This window comes from Triticum aestivum, chromosome 7A, assembly GCF_018294505.1.
Source record: "Triticum aestivum cultivar Chinese Spring chromosome 7A, IWGSC CS RefSeq v2.1, whole genome shotgun sequence".
In the NCBI taxonomy this organism is placed as follows: Eukaryota; Viridiplantae; Streptophyta; class Magnoliopsida; order Poales; family Poaceae; genus Triticum; species Triticum aestivum.
Window position 1 is genome coordinate 156,270,968 of NC_057812.1, and position 11,091 is coordinate 156,282,058.

General features: G+C 48.6%; 1 long non-coding RNA gene across 1 annotated transcript; it reads right to left on the minus strand.

The window, feature by feature from the left end:
• Positions 1 to 874: 874 nt before the first annotated feature.
• LOC123151536 (uncharacterized) lies at positions 875 to 3,646 on the minus strand. Its single transcript, XR_006475688.1, has 3 exons — positions 3,129 to 3,646; positions 2,497 to 2,639; positions 875 to 1,113 (listed from the first exon to the last, which is right to left on the minus strand). It is a non-coding gene; the product is annotated as an uncharacterized lncRNA (long non-coding RNA).
• Between the last annotated feature and the right edge of the window lie 7,445 nt (positions 3,647 to 11,091).

Consider the following 11,091-nt stretch of genomic DNA (forward strand, 5'->3'; position numbering starts at 1 on the left):
GCGAAGCCAGGATAAAAGGTCGCTGGGATCAACACGAACAAGCAACACTAAAATATCCCCTCAAAAACAAAGTAGCAATAATATATGACTATAAAATGTGTAGCTTGTGATTATGATGAGATGTGACTAAAAAATTACACATGACATTTCGATGCGATGTGACTTGAGGCCTAATCTAAATTGTGTAATCGATGTGATTAGGTTACCCACACAGACCTTCAAGCAATTATTAAAAAATCAACACGTCGAACAAACCCTAAGATAATATGAATTTTAGATCATAATAGAATAGCAATTAGATGAAGAAGTTGGATTTAGTGTCACTTACGGATGGAATCTCCAGAACGCATCTTGATTTTTTTTTTATAGAGGGGGGAGTGGAGATTGGGAGCTGTCAGGCGGCGGAGGTTCAGGCGAACGCAAGAGCAACGAGTGCATCAAGCCGTGAATGAGTCAGCGAGGCAATGCGGAACGAGCAATCCTTTTCCTTTCTTTTGATCAACACAAGCGATCCTTTTCCTAGGATCGAATTGGTCCATTCCTTTTTTTGAGGCGCTGGACTCATGGGATCGATCCACATCGGACGGGGATTGCCTGCTCCCGTCCCGTGCTCCCATCCATACTCCCGAAACGTTAAATTTGCATCGAACGGCTGGCCACAATTTTCCTTCCTCACGTCCCTTTTCTGGCCCCAAAAAGGGGGAAACGACCACGTATTCCGTATTTTACTCTCCCGCAGGTAATACTCACGATTGATTCTGGACGGAAAAGGCCCGCAAAAACAAATCTGGAGGGAATATGTCCGCCAATCTCACTTCTGCGCGCCAAAAAGGACGCCCATCCCATAAAACAGAGGTATCTTAAATCACAGGCAGAAGAAAAATTGCAATCGCAGCTGATCGCCATGAATTAATTTCTGGGAGAACGTTAATTGTGCAAACATCAAGCGGACTGGGGCTCTATTATCCCCTATGTCTTCTTCTTCGAGCACTGACTATGGGAACCATCAACAAGACAATGGATCTGAAGGATCAAAAGTAAGAAATCTGACTCATATTCCTCTTGATCTCTTTTCGTTGTTCCCGCCCTTCTTGTTGAATTGGTTGTTTTTCCCTGCTGACAAACAAATCAACCGATCATGATTGTATAAGATCTATTCAAATCCAATTGAAACTACTGTACAATCATCTAGACCACTGGGAATAGCTGTTTTGCACAACTTAGTTTGTTAGGTGATTCATGTAATTTTGGCTATACATATACAAGAATCTGGTAGTTATTCACGGCGTACTACATGTAAAAAAAAACAGATGTCTAATTGTTCTTTATCCATAATCTATATTAGTCTAAAAATATACATTATGTCCATTTCCAATAGATTTACATTCAGACTGTTGTAGAATAATTTAGTTTGCATTTAGTATTCCAGTAGTGCAGCCTTCTAGACAGGACATGTCATATGATTATGAGGATTAAAGAGTTACAGTACAATTTTGGAACATCAATCTGGTTGAGAACCTTGTTTCATATATCTAACTTTCAAGCATATGCATATGAACTAATGTGAATACTGATTCATATAGGATGTGCATGAAACTGCTCCTAGCAATGCAACAGATTACATTAATGAAAGGGTACCAAAGCTTGGCATGCAATTTTTATCTGAAGAGGAAGCTTACTCCTTTTATAACAATTATGCAAAAGCCATTGATTTTAGCATCCGAAGATAAGAGAGAGTATCTTTTTAGTTTTGGTTATATTACTTTTGGATCACTAAGATACTTATTTTAATTGACAGGATTCCGCGCAGAAGATAAGAGAGAGGATTCTTTCAGTTACAGTAGGCCCGAAATACGATGTGGATGTAAAGCCCATATGAAAATAAGTCTCAAAAACAGATTATATTATGTGTAAGAATTTGAGGCTGCACGTAATCATAATCGTGCTACTGGAGATATGGGCTTATACTTAAGATCCCAGTGCTACTGGAGACATGACCTTATACTTAAGACATGGCCTTAACCTCCCTGGAAGTGCATAGGTTGGAGATATTACAAGAGGTATACAACTTGGAGAACAAGAGATAGAAGTAGTTAGAGGAGATAAGATTACATCTGAACCGAACCAACCATCTATCCTAGATCCTACGCCCAAGTCTTGGACTCTCCATACGTGACACAATATATATTGTGTTTAACACCAACAACAGACTCCTATGATGATGCCAGGACAGAATCTATCGTTCTTCCAAGAACATATAATCTTACCATTGGCACCTCTACCCCTACGAGGATGCCAGGACAAGATCTACCAATCTTCGAACAGAAGCCTACTTAATCGATGTTATAGAGTTTTATCTCATGTATTTGCTTGCAATTCTATTAGAAACTATGAGTAAACGACCATGGATTGAAGGATACTATCGACATCATGTATTTGCTTGTTTTTCATCAGGTACACACTGTAATACGAACAAAACAGGTTTTTCTGCCTAACCTGACAAGCAACCCAGTAGTTGATCGCTGCAGTAATGAAGCGCCACTGTCACCTAGATGAATATCAACCCAATCATATGACTTTGCATGCAAACCAAGTAAGGAGTAATTTGTTCACTTCATTGAACCTCTTCTGGCCTCGTCCTGTATCCAAACATCACCGCCAGCAGCTAATCAAATTTCAATTCAATCAATCAGTACACATCATCATTAGCATTTCCTGCACCTTTCCAAGTCTGAATCCACTGCATTTCAACTATGCTTTCTTTTTGTTGATCCTAAAATTAAATATCTTTTTAGAAAAAATCAAACTGAGCACCTTCAGTTCGTACAGAACAGAACAATGATACAAAAATATTGTCAACTTAAACACAGCTAGCTAGGTATAAAGGACATGTAGAAACTAATTTCGATCTACAATTTTACGCAACAAAATTTGAGCTTTTAAGAAATCTCTGTATAGACCAAATTAATTTGCAATATCCCCTTGTGCTTGTGTGCTCAAATAACAGTAGCTACATACAGTACAATAAGCTCAGATGAGACACTAAAGGGCCAACAAATCAGGCGAGACATCTGAATTCTACAGAAAAATAGTACAGAGGAGCAAGGGAGGGAGCGGGGCAAGGCAACCTCGGCAGGCACGGGAACGGTGCAGGGGTTCCGGAGACGACGCCACACGCCTGGAAGAGCCGCTGGATGGGGGACACCCTTCTCGCTCGCCGCGGCTGACGCCCAGCCGCCGCCGCCGCCATCTCCACTGTCAACACCTCAATTATCCCCGCCCGAGCTCCACCATCACCGTCCCCATCACAGGCAACTCCAAGCCTCGATCTTTGACGCGAAAACGAACAAGGAGGCGGAGGCTGTCTTGCAGTAGGAGAGGGCCGACATCCCGGACGGGAGCGGCGCCACCGCTCTGATGAGACAAGCAGCGGGCAAAATCTTGAAGCCAACTCGCTTGCCGTGCCCCTCCTTCACGCCGACGGACGGCTGCAGCCTGCAGCGACGGGAACAGAACGAGATCGAGGGGAGCGCTAGCTGGTTCACTGGATCTCTCCGCTGCCCACGGCCGGCTGTCGGAAGGTAAAGCGAAAGGGGAAGGAGGGGAATACGTATTGGGGACAGGGAAATACGAGAGCTCGGCGAGTTTTTTTTGGGCCAAAAAAGGGTCGTTCGATGCAAAATTTAACGTTTCGGGAGTACGGACGGGAGCACGGAACGGGAGCAGGCAAGCCTCGTCCATCGACATCGGCAGTGGCTAGTGGGCCTGCGTATTGTTTGGTTGGTTGCCTACTGCCATGTGGCTATTAGGGTCTTTTTTGGACTGGGGTCATTTTTTCACTATGCCATTTTCCTTATGGGTTGTATGTATGTAACAAGGTCTGGCCAGGTCATCAGGGTCAATTGACAACGGCCCAACAATGTAGCTTTGGCCCCTGGCTTTGACGTTGGCAATCTTGAGTGAATTGCCCAAGTCACTCCATTTACTTTGGGCATTCAACTTGATCCTGCAACGATGCATGGTAAACTCCTTGCCTTGGTTTGCTTGTACAATATCGCCACCAAGTTAATTAGACTAGCAATGAATCACATGGTGAGAGAATTGCAACATAAATCATATGATCAACATTGTAGGAAGAAAAACATATGTGATAGAAACATCCACGCCACTTGATGCATGGTTACTGATATGTCACATGCATCATAATATTATTTTCACGGATTATTTGATGGCATACCACTTATGATTGATGGAGCTTTCACTCAAACCACTAACGATTCAAATGGTGTATAGTGATTCATCTCATGATAGAACTCATGACCTCCAGTATGTAGCTACGTTTCCTTGGCACCAGCACAACTTCTGTCGTCGAGCTTTGTGAAGGGGGGGGGGGTCAGGGTCCACCGAACAGGTTTCAGTCGTCCGCGGAGGTGCCATTTTTTGGGGTGTCTGCTACCAGATGAGCTGTGACGACTCAATGAAGTTGTAGTGAGAGTTGAGGTCAACGGTTAACGAACCGGACTAGGAGGCCGTGAATGCGGGCTCCATCAGCACGACAACATTGCATGGTTAAGCCATCTTGTTGGTGTGGTGGAGGAGCTTTAGCTCACGCTGCCGCACCTGCAACTAGAGGTTTCTTATTGGTGTAGCGGGTTTGTGTTGTATACTATTTGATTTTGTCCCAATAATGGTCGTGGGTGTGGGCAATGGCACCTCAAGATATCAGATAGGGCGGATGGATCTGCGGATCTGGCAGATCCATTCAAGCAGCAGTTGTCCGGGTGGTGTTGTAGCAGCAGCAACCTTCGAAGTTTGTGGGTGGCGGAGGTTGTTAGTCGAGGTGGTGTTGAGGCAGTGGCGACATTTGAGGTGGCTGGGGCGACGGCATTTTGGTCCATGTGTGAGGAGAAGGCGGTGTGGGAGTGGTGGGATATTTTTATGGGGTCGGACTGTTTGACCAACGTGGCAGATAGTCCAGGCTCCCCTGCTCCTCCCCTTCCCCCCTGATGGAGTCATGTACCTAGGGTAGGGTCACAGACCTGATCTAAGTACCCTGCCCAAGGACACCCTTAGAAGAGATCACCTTCCAGTCGACCTACGAGGGACTCACTCGACTGACTTGAAGGACTCGACCACGAAGACTCACTCGACCACCAGAAGGTCAAGAGGCACTCTGCACTGCAACGGCCTGTAATTAAGTAGACTTTATGATAGTAAAGACACTTTATGTGGGGTGTTACCAGTAACGCTCCGGACTTAATGTACCTTAAACCCTTCATTACGTGGGTTGGCTGGGGTCCTGGCGCACTCTATATAAGCCACCCCCCTCCACAGGCAGAAGGGTTCGGCACCCTGTAATCCATATACACATAATCCACTCGACCGCCTCCGGGCTCCAAGACGTAGGGCTTTTACTTCCTCCGAGAAGGGCCTGAACTCGTACATCTCTTGTGTTTACAACCTCTCCATAGCTAGGACCTTGCCTCTCCATACCTACCCCCACTCTACTGTCAGACTTAGATCCACGACAGTTGGCGCCCACCGTGGGGCGGGTGTTTTAGCGATTTTGTGGAGGAGTTGCGATTCTTCCGAGTACTTTCATCATGGTCACTGTTGGAGTTTTGGTCGAGGGTCGAGAGATTCGTCTCGGTGCTCTCACCTTCGTCGCCGACGACTCCGCATGGCTCCAGGAGGCTCCACTCGACGTCGATGCGCTCCCCGTCCGCGGTGCGACGCATTTTCGCGCATGTGTCCGCGGCGTTCTGCTGCGGCAACCGTCGACCCCATATCGGTCGACTCCCCTATCGACCACCCTCCCGCTCTCCCGCCAGCGCAAGCGCTCGGGTCGGTCGAGGCTTCAGCGGTGGGTGAGACACGCGGTGGCTCGCCAGACGGCCACCACCCAAGTTGCGGCAATCGAGCCCGACGAATCTCTCTACGGCCTGTTCGATCTGTCGACTGGCTCCATAGAGACTGCATCCGAATGCGATAGCAGTGATCCAGCGGCGAAAATCTTGATGGTCGACGGGCCTCGCAGCCCCCCTGGCTTCGCCCGTGATGGTGGGGCAGGCGACGGAGGCGACCCCGCACGAGACCACGAAGAGTATCAGCCCGAGCCACTCGACTCTCTGCAGAGAGAGGAACTTCGCCGAAGGAACATGGATGCCCTGCATACTCCCATCGCAGGGGAAACCCCCGAGGCTCGCGCCTTGGAGGAGGCTCGTTTGGCCAATTTGGACGAACGCGCTCGCTTGGAGAATCTTCAGCGAGCACTCGACGAGCGCGCGCGGCAACGAGTTCCCGACGCCAGTCGACGTCAACTCTTCCCGCCGACTCAGGTATATCGAACCCCAATCCAGAATTTAGCAGCTGCGACCCGTATTGCAGAGTCCATCCAGCCCTCTCAGTCGGAAGCTGGCAGAGGCTTGATGCAGATCAGGGATCTGCTCCGGGCAGCAGGAGATCAGAATTCAGCCGTGTCGCAGTCGCGCAACAGAATTCACAGTCGATTCGTCGCTGCGAATACGGTTCAGTCGGCTCATAGTCCCAGATCGCCTCCGCGGCGTGAGGGGCGCGAGAGTCGGCGAGACCAATATGGAGACCGACACGACCGAGATGATAGGCGTCGAGTGCCCACTTCCCCTCCGAGAGGTGGGTCTTACGCTCCTCGGCAGCAAGATGACAGACGTCGGCTCAGTGCGGGGCGAAGAGTTCCAGTCGACCCCAGAGAACCAGGCTTCGACGCGCGATCCATTATCGTGCAAGGCTTGGTCGACCGGAACAGAGCCCATCGAGGTGGACTCGACAGAGATGCGCCCACGAGCAGTCGAGTGCACGTTTCTGATCCGGAATGTTTCAGCAGAGCTATCAGAGCCGCAGTGATTCCTCCCAATTTCAGGTTGGCAACAGGAGTCAGCAAGTTCACCGGTGAGTCTAAGCCTGAAACTTGGCTTGAGGACTACCGAGTGGCAGTTCAGATTGGTGGTGGGAATGACGAGGTGTCCATGAAGCATTTGCCTCTCATGTTGGAAGGTTCTGCCAGAGCGTGGTTGAATCAGTTACCTCCTAGCAGTATTTACACTTGGGAAGATCTGTCCCGAGTGTTTGTCAGAACGTTTGAAGGAACTTGCAAGCGACCGGCTGGATTGACGGAGCTGCAAGTCTGCGTGCAGAAGACCAATAAGACCCTCAGGGAGTATATTCAGAGATGGATCACTTTGCACCATACTGTGGAGAATGTGTCTGATCATCAGGCAGTCTGCGCCTTCAAGGATGGTGTCAAGAACAGAGAATTGAGTTTGAAATTTGGTCGAACCGGAGACATGACCTTGAGTCGGATGATGGAAATTGCTACCAAGTACGCCAACGGTGAAGAAGAAGACCGACTCCGAAGCGGCAAGCACAAGCCGAGCCAGTCGGAGAAGGGAAACACCAGTCGGAAACAGAAGCGGAAGGCTGAACCGGCAGCTCCTGGAGAGGCTCTGGCCATGGCTCATGGAAAGTTTAAAGGGAAACCAAAAGGATCCTGGAACCCTAAGAAGGTAAAGGATAAAGAAGGGAACGACGTGATGGATATGCCATGTCATATCCACACGAAGAAAGACGAAGAGGGGAATATCATTTACCCAAAACATACCACTCGCCAATGTCGACTCCTGATCCAGCAGTTTCAAGGAAAACAGTCTAAAGACAAGGAAAAGGAGTCGGACAAGGCCGAAGACAAGGAGGACAGTGAGGAAGGATATCCGCATGTCAACTCCACTCTGATGATCTTTGCAGATGTGGAAAGCAAGAGTCGACTGAAAGTCATTAACCGCGAGGTGAACATGGTTACCCCAGCAAAAGCAAATTATTTGAGATGGTCCCAAACACCCATCACATTCGACCAATCTGATCACCCGACTCATATTGCCACCCCTGGGAGGCAAGCTTTGGTGGTCGATCCAGTTGTCGAAGGCACTCGACTGACAAAAGTGCTGATGGACGGTGGTAGCGGGCTGAATTTGTTGTATGCAGACACACTGAAAGGAATGGGCATTCCGATGTCCCGACTGAGCACCAGTAACATGAGCTTTCATGGAGTTATACCAGGGAAGAAAGCCGAGTCACTCGGCCAAATAGCTCTGGACGTGGTGTTTGGTGATTCGAAACATTTTCGCAAAGAGAAGTTGACATTTGAGGTCGTGGATTTTCAGAGTGCATATCATGCCATTTTGGGGAGACCAGCTTATGCACGGTTCATGGCTCGACCATGTTACGTGTACCTCAAATTGAAGATGCCCGGCCCCAAAGGAGTGATCACTGTCACCGGTGATCGGAAAAAGGTAGAAGAGTGCTTTCAGAAGGGCAAAAAGATTGCTGATTCCCAGGTGACAGCGGTCGAGTTTGAAGAATACAAGCAAAACGCAGATCCGAGTGATTTGCTGCGATCCAAGAAACCCGCCACATAATCTGCATTTCAGTCGTCCGGTGAGACGAAGCCTGTTCACATTCACCCGACCGACCCCGATGCAGCACCGACCCACATCTCCACAACACTTGACCCGAAATAGGAAGAAGCGCTCATCCAGTTCCTCCGTGAGAACTGGGACATTTTTGCATGGAAGCCCGCTGACATGCCAGGTGTTCCCAGGGGACTGGCTGAGCATCGCCTAAGAGTCGACTCATCAGCAAAACCAGTCAAAGAGCATCTTCAGCGGTCCGTCGTCCAGAAGAGAAAAGCCATTGGTGAGGAAGTGGCTCGACTGTTGGCGGCAGGATTTATCCGAGAGATATACCACTCTGAGTGGCTCGCTAATGTCGTCATGGTTCCTAAGAAGGACAAGTCGCTCCGAATGTGCATTGATTTCAAGCACATCAACCGGGCCTGCCCGAAAGATCATTTTCCTCTCCCTCGCATAGATCAAATTGTTGACTCGACCCTGATGCAGCGTTTGCCGAGCTAAAAGCTCTGCTCTCCACCCAGCCGGTGCTTGCTGCTCCGATCAGCAAAGAGCCTTTGTTGCTCTATATCGCAGCCACAGGACAAGTCGTCAGTACAGTGCTTACGGTCGAGCGGGAAGAAGAAGGAAAAGTTTTCAAAGTTCAGCGCCCAGTGTATTATTTGTCTGAAGTCTTGACTCCATCCAAGCAGAGATATCCTCATTATCAGAAGCTTGTATATGGAATATACATGACCACAAAGAAGGTTGCTCATTATTTCTCTGATCATTCCATCACAGTCGTCAGCGACGCTCCACTATCAGAGATTTTGCACAACAGAGATGCAACTGGTCGAGTGGCGAAATGGGCGATTGAACTTCTTCCCCTTGATATCAAGTTTGAGGCAAAGAAAGCCATTAAGTCCCAGGCAATAGCAGATTTCCTCGCCGAGTGGATTGAACAGCAGCAGCCGACTGAAGTTCACTCGGAGCATTGGACCATGTTTTTTGATGGCTCTAAGATGTTGAATGGTTCCGGTGCTGGGGTTGTCCTGGTTTCCCCCAGAGGAGATAAGCTCAGATATGTGCTCCAGATTCACTTTGATTCCTCCAACAATGAGGCAGAGTATGAGGCCCTCTATCATCCTTAATGATATCCACTCGGGAACCTGTGGTCATCATGCGTCCTCTTGGACCATCGTGGCCAAAGCATACCGAGCCGGATTTTACTGGCCAAAGGCGAATGAGATGGCAAAGGAAATAGTGGATAAGTGCGAGGGATGTCAGTTCTACTCGAATATGTCGCACAAGCCTGCATCAGCTCTGAAGACCATTCCACTTGTCTGGCCTTTCGCAGTATGGGGGTTGGACATGGTCGGTCCTTTGAGAACAGGGCGAAGTGGCTTCACGCATGTACTGGTGGCAGTCGACAAGTTCACCAAGTGGATTGAGGCTAAACCAATCAAGAACCTTGACGCCGGTGCTGCTGTTAGCTTCATCAGGGAACTGATATTCAGATATGGAGTCCCGCACAGCATCATTACGGATAATGGGTCGAACTTTGACTCGGAAGAATTCAGGGATTTCTGCAACTCTCAAGGCACACGAGTCGACTACGCTTCGGTCGCACATCCGCAGACGAATGGACAAGCAGAGCGAGCCAATGGCCTGATTCTCAAGGGATTGAAACCCCGACTGATGCGTGATCTCAAGCATGCAGCTGGAGCTTGGGTCGACGAACTTCTCTTGGTGCTTTGGGGACTGCGGACCACACCTGATCGGTCGATCGGAAGAACTCCATTCTTCCTGGTCTATGGAGCTGAAGCAGTCTTGCCGAGTGATCTTCTCCACAATGCTCCTCGGGTTGAAATCTACAACGAAGCAGAAGCTGAACAAGCGCAGCAGGACGCAGTCGACCTTTTAGAGGAAGAAAGGGAGATGGCTCTGATCCGGTCGACCATCTACCAACAAGATTTGCGTCGTTTCCACGCCAGAAATGTGAGGGGTCGAGCCTTCCAGGAAGGAGATTTAGTTCTCCGAGTGGATCAGAAGAAACAACACATGCTTGCTCCTTCTTGGGAAGGACCCTTCATCGTCACCAAAGTTCTCCACAACGGGGTACCGTCTTTACAACGTCGAACATAATATCGACGAGCCCCGAGCTTGGAACGCGGAACTACTCCGCCCATTTTACACTTAAGTTTATCACTCGGATGAGTTGCAATAAAGTACTTCTGTAGTTCATGGATCTCAAAATAATAGTGTCATAGTTCCTCCATAATTTTTGTCACTTTTTATTTTGTCCAAATAAAATTTTCCCCTCAGTGGGTGACTTAGCCGCGAATCCGTTTCGCCTAAGTTTGTAAAAATCCTACCGAGTGGTGAGCCAGACTCCCACTCGGAGGCTTAGCTGCGAATCCATTTCGCCTAAGATTAAATAAAATCCTACCGAGTGGTAAGCCAGACTTCCACTCGGGGGCTTAGCTGCAGTCCAAGTACTCGCCTAAGTTATGAAAATCCTACCGAGTGGTAAGCCAGACTTCCACTCGGGGGCTTAGCTGCAGTCCAAGTACTCGCCTAAGTTATGAAAATCATACCAAGTGGTAAGCCAGACTTCCACTCGGGGGCTTAGCTGCAGTCCAAGTACTTGCCTAAGTTATGAAAATCCTAC